Below are 9,161 nucleotides of genomic sequence, written 5' to 3'. Positions count from 1 at the left end.
CAATCAGAAAAAAAAATGCCAATATAACCACCCATGGGCCCAACTCAACATCCAGAAGAAGCTACCCAGTAGGAACCAGAGCTACTGCCAACCCAGAGGGTGCTCCGGTGCAAGGTGAGAAAAGGCACCCTCTCTGGGCACATGCGGCTGTACGCGGACTGAATTTCAGGCCCCCTCATCCCTCAACCAGGCGTCCTCATGCAGGGATGCCCCTCACAGCTGTGCAGGGGGCTCTGAGGGTCCACAGGTAATTATGTCGTATTTCTAAGCCTCTCCTTTGCTCAAGTTTTCCTTTCTTTAAAGGTTCAGTGGCTACTTCTTTTTTTTCAGGACTATGAAGCTGCAGTCTCTGACATGATATGTAGATAAAAGATGTCACAGGGATAAGAGCTGGAGAAAGCTTTAACGAGAAGAGCTTAGACCATCAAAGCTCCTCCACAGTGAGTGTACGGAGGGGCCCCAGGGCTGGTGGAGCGCTGGGTGACACGCCATGGGTGACACACTGTGGGTGATCTGCCATGGGTGACATGCTGTGGCAGTGGGCTCTTGCTCACGCTAAGGCCTCGCTCTGATGAGCTGGTCGATGGGGGGACTGTTTGAACAGACCAAAGAAAAATATCAAAAGGCAAATTGGAGTCAGGGAGAAAAGGAATAGCCCATGATCTGCCAGGGAGATTAGAGGTAAGGACAAAGCAGTCAGGTTTTAAAAGAGGCTGTTATTCCAAGAAAGGTAATTTTGCTCCACTTTTTTTTTTTTTAAATGGAAAAGAGGATGAAGAGATCAGCACCAGCTAAATCATCACTGTCAGATAAAGGATAAATCTTTCATTAGGAAACATTTCTTTGCGTGCCCTTTTGACGCTGAAGAATATATTTGAGGTAAGGATTTGGGGCTTTATCAAAACTGTGATATGTTAAAATAAACAAAAGCACGATGTCAAGTTTTATTGGAGAAGTCCAGCCATAAAAAAAAAATGGAAGAGAATTTTCAAGATTAATAGTGTGTTTCCCGATGGGAGCTTTGCTCTTTTTGATCATTTTTGAGATTCCTACTTATGAATGTTTGCTCATTCAGCAAACATCCTCTTGGATAACGAGAGGGGCTGCCCTGACCCCCTAGAGATGCAGGTACAAACTCCCGTCCTGAGTCTTCCAGTGCCTGCAAAGCTTGGTTCCCTGAATAGGTTTCTTCTCCCAGACCACTGCTGAGGCTTGCATCTGCCCTCAGGGGTCCACCGATCCCCCCGCCCCGACCTCTCCCTCCACATTTCCAACCCCCTAGTCCACCCAGCCCCCTGCAGGCTCGGGCTGCTCTTCATTCTGGGACTGAGGATAAAAGAAAGCCTCACCCAGAAGAGGCAAGCTGCTGCTAGTCCTGCTGGATCCTGGTGCTTCTTTCCGCTAGGTTCCTGCCTTCCTTCTGCCATCACACCTCTCCTTGATCCCTGGCCACCAGGCCAGGACTGCACTCCTGCCAAGCCTCCCTGTGACTGGTATTGTGCCCCCACGTCATGACTCCTACCTCTGACTTCCCTAAGGCTGGCCCGAGTCACCCGTGCAACGTGTTCCCATCCCCCTGGCAAGAGCTCTGCCACTTGGCAGGATCCCCGTCATGACCCTGGGCCGTGATTCTGTCTTCAGCCCCTTTGGTCAGCTCCCCGCTTCTCTGGACACTGCTGACTGCTGGGTTTCCTCTACTGCCTGCAGCTGTCTGCCCTACTCTCATGGACAAATATGTCCCCCAGGTTACCAACCCTCTGGTCTCACTGATAAAACTCTGCCTCCATAGGAAGAGTTCGTGGGTCTTCATTTTAGAGCTCTGCCATTCACACAACTCACAGATACCCTGTCTGTGTGTCTGCTCCATTCTCTGGTGGCTTAGACTCCTCATCCTCCACTCAATATTTTTTCTCTACTAAGAATCTCCATTACTTGCAGTGTATGCTGTCTTGTAACTTCAATATCTACACGGCCCGTTTTAGCCTGTCTTCTCTCTCTCTTTCTGTTTCTGCCTTTCTCTCTCTCTCTGTGTTTCTGTCTGTCTGTCTCTGTCTCACTCTGTCTCTTTATACGGAAATTATAGCTAGACATTTTTACATACACATTTCTACATTTCTTTGGGGCTGTAGTAGACACTGTGGCCATGCCCAGATCCCCATTCCTGGGCCAGGGGGCCCATCCCCCAGCTGCTCTGAGCAGTGCCTGCTAACAGCTCACAACTGCTCCCTTCTCCAGAGCATTATCCACTGCTGATAAGAGAGCAGACCCCCTCACCCCAAGGGAGGCCCATAGCTGGAGCCTTTCAGGCTATGACTAGACTTTTCCTGAGGTCACATCCTTGCTCAGCACGTTCCTCTTTCCTATACTGCTTCACTTATTCCCTCACAGGTTTTGCTCGAAGAGCACTCCCTCAACAAATCATGTGTGTCTGAATCCTTGCCTCAGGCTCTGCTTTTAGGGAACATGACCTAGGGCAGGAACTCAGTTTACTTCCCCGTGAAGTAGGAGGCTAGGTTAATTAATCCTAAGGTCCCTTCCTACTCTTTCTTTGGTTCTTTTGTTGTACATTGTCTCATTTCTATTCCACACATAGAAAAGGCTTAGAAGAAAGCTACTGATAAAGTTGGAATAACAGTGTTTCTGTGTGGCTTACTAGATAATTGACATAAGCTAAGGGATGTCTCAGTCAGTCAGATCGCAGCACTTACTTTGGTTGCCTCTGGCAGTGGGAATTGGAGAAGTTCCAGGGGTGACCACCGTGGAGGGATTTCATCAGTGGTGTGTACTATGTGTGCACAAAGCTCTTGACTTGCTGAACCATGCAGACACTTCAGGGTGCCAAATCCCTGCAACACGGCCCTAGCCAGTCACTTATATCAGCCTGACTTTGTGCCTGTCGACACCCAGGCAGACATTTGGAGGTCTCATGTGATGTTCTTCACACAGAGCAATTTGTAAGTCATTCAGAGCAATAGGCAGGCTGTGTTCCAAATTATTTGTATCTAGAAAATGTTAATTGCACATGACTGTATTTCTGCTTACTTTCCGTCTTGGCTTAGGTTATGGAAAAACTGAATGTGAATTAGATCATCAAAGTTAATGGCACAAACAACGCTGCAGAAAAAAGGATCTTCTCCCAAATTAAAACTCTTACAACATAGTTCCTCCAGAGTGACTATTCTAACTGCCCAATGTCTCCTTTTTCTCTTCTTAAAAGTTAACAAGATTTGCCAGAATATTATCATATAACTGCCTTCAAGTAGCTGTGAGTTACTTTCACTTAGGACATTTTATTAAACTAAACTACTGGACCGTGTAGTTTTTGGTCTGGAACTCAAGCCCTCACTGCTCTCTTCGATGGCCTTCACCTTGTTAGCACAACAGGGCGCTCAATACTCATGTAGCTGAACCATCTTAGCCATCAACAGCAGATAATAATTGTTCCCAAAGGGTTCCATGAGAGTTGCTTAGGAACGCTTAGAAAGGGGTTGCCACACCTCCAGCAGGACTACAGATCAGCTCACAGTGTCCGCCAAAACACACATACCTAGTCGGGATTTCAGCAACACTGAGATCAGATGTAAGTGGTTCTTCGGTGCTCGTTGCCCTAGATCCGAACACAGTCTCAGGCAGAGACCTCCTAGGGAGCTTGTTTTGCCTTGGGCTGCACTTTGAGCTCTGATGGGGGTTGCGGTGGAAGAAGGATGGCTTGTGAAGAATTGATCTCTACTCAAGGACTTTATACAAACAGCCCTCCTCTATGCCAAAGTGAGCCAAGGAAGGGACTCTAGGCTCCTTTTACCCTTTGTTACGTGCCCTCTTCAGTTCCTTTCTCCAATATCCAGAGCCATCTGTCTCCCAGCATCAAGGACAGGCGGTCTGGAATGGTTCAATGGAGCTTGGACCAGGAGACGGAAGACCAGGCTCCAAAGACCACTGCGAGCTTGGCCAAATCACTGTCCCTTCCAGGACATAGATTTACTCATCTGAAACAGAAGAGGTTGAAGGAAAATGTCCCTTTCAATCAGAAAATTGTGTCATTTTAGACATGGTAAAGCCCCAGACGTCAAGACCAATTTCCTCACTGATGGATGAAGAAATGGAGCCAGTCACTTCTCCCAACTCCCAAATCTGTGTTCACAGTCACTCAGCAATGTAGCCATTATCACCATGTCTACTTATTGAGCACCAGCCAGGTTTGGTGGACTTGGCCAGGCCCCCCACCCTCATCTTTGATGATGTTGGCAACTCAGAGTCAGTTTCAGGGTTTAGTTTGCAAGTGGACTTTGGGGCCCCCTGGACATTTACTGGAACCTAATTTGCATGCATTCCTTGTGTCCAGTGTAGGTAGGGAAATTTAAATTTTTTAGAGTTCCAAGTTTCTTACGTGCTTGAGGAAAGGGTAAGGGGTTCGATACTGTGGTCCTCAGTTGGGTTGGGTTGGCAGTGGGACACTTGGCATTGGGCCTGTGCCCTGCTCAGAGCACAGTGTGGTGGAGTTGGAGAGGGATGAGGAGAATGACACCAGGTTGGTGACAGAAGGGTGTGGGGTGCTCCTCAGCAAACTTCTTAGTGATACTGACTTTAAAGGGCTGTGGGTCACTTCCTTAAAAGAGCTTGGTGACCACTAGGCAGGGACATTATTGTGAGTTGTCCTCCAGAGGTGAGCTGAAAGAATACTTAATTGTCCTGCCAGGATGGAGTTAGAGCACAGGGGCCCAAGGGAGAACCTTTCCAAAGCACTTGCTGGGAGTCACTTCGGGTGTGGGAGTGTGGAGAGAGGAGGACAGAAAGACAGAGAAACAGAAGGCCGGAGACAGAGTTTGAGGACATCTTCATAAGTAAGCTTCCCACCATCCCTTGGTGGCTACGTCCCTTTAAGGGAGAAAGAGGCTAGCTCCCATTCAGATCTGCACATCCCTGGGGGAAGATAGCAAAATTTTCCACCAATAAACCTGGGAATTTGAAGATCCCTTAATTTTAAGTGGAGAATTGAGTTCATAGTCAAACTCTTAAATTAAAACTTGATTGCAGAGTCTCTGTGGTAGGTGGGGTGAGGGGTGAGGATGGCGTGGGTGCCTCACCTGAACAAATGAGTCATGGAAAAGACCTTAAGTCATCCAACCCCACCTCCCTCCACCACAGAAATCCCTCACATGACAGCTCAGACAGATGATCATACAGCTTCTGTTTCAGTTTTTCCATTGAAAGGGAACTTACTCACTATACCTCATAACAATGATAGACTTGAACATTCCATTGTGAGACAGGCTTAATTGTTAGAAACTGCTTCCTTGCATGAAATTAAATACGCCTCTCCTTTGTCATGGTTTTGTTCTTTAGATCTACACATTCAAATATATTGACTTTCAACATATTCTCATTCAAATTCCCAAACAGAGCTATTAGCTCTCAACTGCCACCTTTACTCTTCCCACCAAGTGTTTTCTTTTTCCAGCTCACTATCTTCAGTTCATTCAATTGCTGATCATATATAACACAACTTCAGACTCCTTGTTTTTCTAGATGTTCTCTGGTTTGTCAGTGTGAGCTATGGCCTGTTTCCTTTCTTCTCTCTGTAGTCTACAAGGGTCATAACACTGGGCTTTCCTGCATGTGGAGGTTGGGAGTCTTCTGAGCCTCTCTGAAGGATTTTCTGGCACTGTCTGGCCTGCTCTGTGCCTAGTGACTATCTGTGACTGCCCAAAGGCAGGGACTTTGCCCAGGTGGGAATACCAAGGCCTAGGAGGTTGGATGTTCCCAACGAGTATGGAAAAACTAGGTGGGTAAAGACTTGCCTGTCTTCTTTGAGGATCTGCCCACTCCCTAGAATGGTCCACTCTTCTCGTTTTCTTTCAGACCATGATCCCCTAAAGCCCAAGGCTATAGCACAAAATTAACTTTGGCCCTAAAGATGAGGGATAATGACCTGGCATCCCTTACCTCTACCCACCCATCCATCTATCCATCCATCCATCCATCCATCTGTCCATTCATCCACACACGCAATCCTTTATCAACATGTATTGAGCACTGGTTATATCACAGGCCATGTACTAGGCATGGAGATAGCACCTGTGAGATGTGAGTTCCTGCTGACTAACCTCTCTTCTATTCCTGAGCCCCACCCCTCTGTGAGCAGCCAGAGACCCAAAGAGGATTTAAGAAGATCCAAGAAGAGTAAGACAGAGCTTCAAGAAGGTTGCAATCGAAAATAAGTTTATAGTGAACATTTCGAATTGGGGGACAAAAGGGAGCATATCTATTTAAGGTAACATTAGAGTCTCAGGCAGTAGGGTGGGAATGGGGCTGGGAAAGCTGGGAGACAGAGTGAAGTAGCAAGCTTAGTTCAAAAAGCGTAAGCTTAGATCACCATTTCGCCTTTTACTTAATTGAAGTCAAATACTTAATTTACTTAAAATTTATGCAACTCTAAAAGAGAGTGAGAAGTTTTCACGTTTATTACAAGGGGGCATGGATTTTAAAAAATGCCGAGAACCCCTGTTGAGAACTGATATGGAAGCGGTAGGCCCTTCCCTCACTATTTCTGTTCTCCCGTCCTCCTGAGATGGATGTAGCTATTTTTACTCTCATTGCTTGTGGCTTACAGTTCACTGATTCTGATGAATGGAGAATCTTTTCCTGGCATATCCCATAGATCAGCTTCCAGGACCTTCTCTCCTTTGGGTCTCTGGCTGTTCACAGAGGTGAGACTCCCATCAGAGGAAGAGAAGAGCGGTTAGTCAGCAGGAACCTGCATCTCGCCCTGTGCCCCCTACCCACTCTCTGGATGCTCTGCAGACCACTTTCTTGAAGACATCCTCAAATTCTTGCTGCTCTTGTGCCTGCAACCCCCCGGGGCTCTTTGGCCATGCCAAACACTTTCCCTCAGGGAAGTGAGTCCAGACCAAAGGTGGGAGTTACCCCACCCCAACCACAGTCCTGATATCCCAGAGGATCATCCTCACAGATGCAGAACATCCAGCAGTAATGCAACTCATAGTGGGCAGGACACTTCTTAAGAGCAGGCGGGGAAACATGTCAGGGTTTGCAGCATCTCATCCAGCTGCCTCACCCCAGCTGCTGGAGTCAGAGAGAACACCGTCCTAGCTCCACCTTCTCATCCCTATTCCCAGAAGGTGCTCTTTCTTCCAGGCAAAAGTTTCCCAGGTCAAATTGCCCAAAGGTTTATCTTACTCTAGGTCCTGGGGAACACTGCTCTTTTGGCCAAACACCTGTCAGTTCTAGGTGGGGTTTTCCTGTGGCAGGAAGACAGGGTTCAGTCCAGCCCAGCTGAGTGCTGGGTACGTAGTAGGTACTCGATAAATGTTGGTTTAATGGAGGGCAGATGGAGCTGGACACACGGGTGGTCTTTGCCAGGTAGAATTCTTGAATTCTGGAAATGATTTCCATGGAGGGGAGCTTTTCCTTGTACTTTGAGAGTGATGAGCTGGTGTAATTTATTACCCACTCAGTTAGCCACAAAGAAGCTGGGCTGGGTCGCGTGGATTAGAAAGTCTGGAGTTGAGTGTGCCCAGTGTGCCCACAAACCAGGGTGTCAGAGGGGCACCTGAGGTCTGCCCAGCTCAGGATGCTGCTGAGAAGGGAGTGGCTGCCTCAGAGGCGGCAGTTAATTAAAGCCCAGTCAGTCTCAGGAAGTAGGAGCAAGAAGTTCGAAATGAAAATGTGGAGCCCCTCGTTACAAAGTTATTTAGAATTTCAGGACGACGACAGCAGAGCACTAAATGAACTAAGCACAGAGTCTCTCAAGCGTGGGGCCCTGTGTGACTGCTTGGGCCACATGTCCACAAAGCGGCCCGGACTAGGAGTCGTTGCCGCCGTATTTTGAAGGTGGCCGACTCAGCTCCTCCGGGATGCAGTCCCCTGTCTCTCTCCCGGGCCCACTGCGTTAAGCCTGCTTTGCTTTAGCTCCAGATCCACTGTGTTTGTCTGGTCTTGTTCCCGCGCTCCAGGGTGGGCTGCTTACAGGTCTGACGTTCTCCACACTGATAATGCTGTTGCGGTCTGTCAAGGTCACCCATGCTGCGGGCTGAGGGCCTTCATGTGCATTCTCTTTAATCCTTCCAGAGACACTCAGTGCGAAGTACTTTTACCCTCATTTTACAGAGACCCAGAGTGATTTGCCTAAGTCCACACAATTTATAAATGACAGAACCAAGATGAGGACGGCTCAAAAATCCACACTCTTTCCATTCACCTCTTGGTGTCTGGAGGCACAATTGAGTCTTGTTGACTTTTGTGTCATCTGCAGGCCCTGGTACACAGCAGGCCCTCAATGTATGTGTACGTTTTTTTGAATGCCAGGGTTGTGACAGGAGAAGCAGTCAGAAGGGAAACTGGAAAGAGAGTTCGGGGTCTTGACTCCCAGGTAGTGCCCTGCTTACTACGTGGGTGCTATCTGTCCACTGCTGAGCACCAGAGAAGAAAGACGGCTGCCATATGCCAGGGGCTGCCTGGGTCCTGGGGCTCCGGTCACAGCAGGGGTTCCCTGGCTCGGGCCTGATTGGCACGTCTTCCTGCCTCTCATAGGCACTGAGCTCATTCCAGCCAAATGCATTCTCCTGGGTGGTCATCTCCTTAAACCTTAGCTCCTCTCTGGCTGGGGATCTGGGCTGATAACGTAGAAATGAAGCAGCTTGCTCTCCCCTCTTTTCCCAAAGACTCAGGCAGAGCAGGTCCGGATCAGCCATCTCTTTGCTCCTTTCCCCCTGGGCTTTCCCCGGACCTCTCAGCCTTCCGGGGGGCGGAAGGCGATCCCAGTGGCTATCAAGGCTCCGGGAAAGAGAGGAAAGGGCAAGCTAACACAGGAGCAAGGAGAGAGTTTTTCAACGATGTCGATGTCGATGATTCCACTCTGCACTCTTATGAGGTGGGAAGGGTATGGGAAGGGAGCGGTATTCTAGGTGAGGCTGTTGTGGCTGGCTGAGGCCTCATTTTACGCTTAAGCAGAGCCCTTTCCTCGGGGAGCCTGCAGGCAATTGGAGCAGCAGGTTAGGCTGACACAGGAGAATTCATGTAAAATAAAGTCTCACTGCCCCCTGCTTCTACAGCAAGACTTACCCGCTCCACAGAGGACAAGCGGCATGGCCAAAGCCTTTTCCTTGGAACGTTGTTGTCACCTCCCAGGCCCCACAGCCTGG

This window comes from Equus asinus, chromosome 10, assembly GCF_041296235.1.
Source record: "Equus asinus isolate D_3611 breed Donkey chromosome 10, EquAss-T2T_v2, whole genome shotgun sequence".
In the NCBI taxonomy this organism is placed as follows: Eukaryota; Metazoa; Chordata; class Mammalia; order Perissodactyla; family Equidae; genus Equus; species Equus asinus.
Note: the sequence above shows the minus strand (reverse complement) of the source record.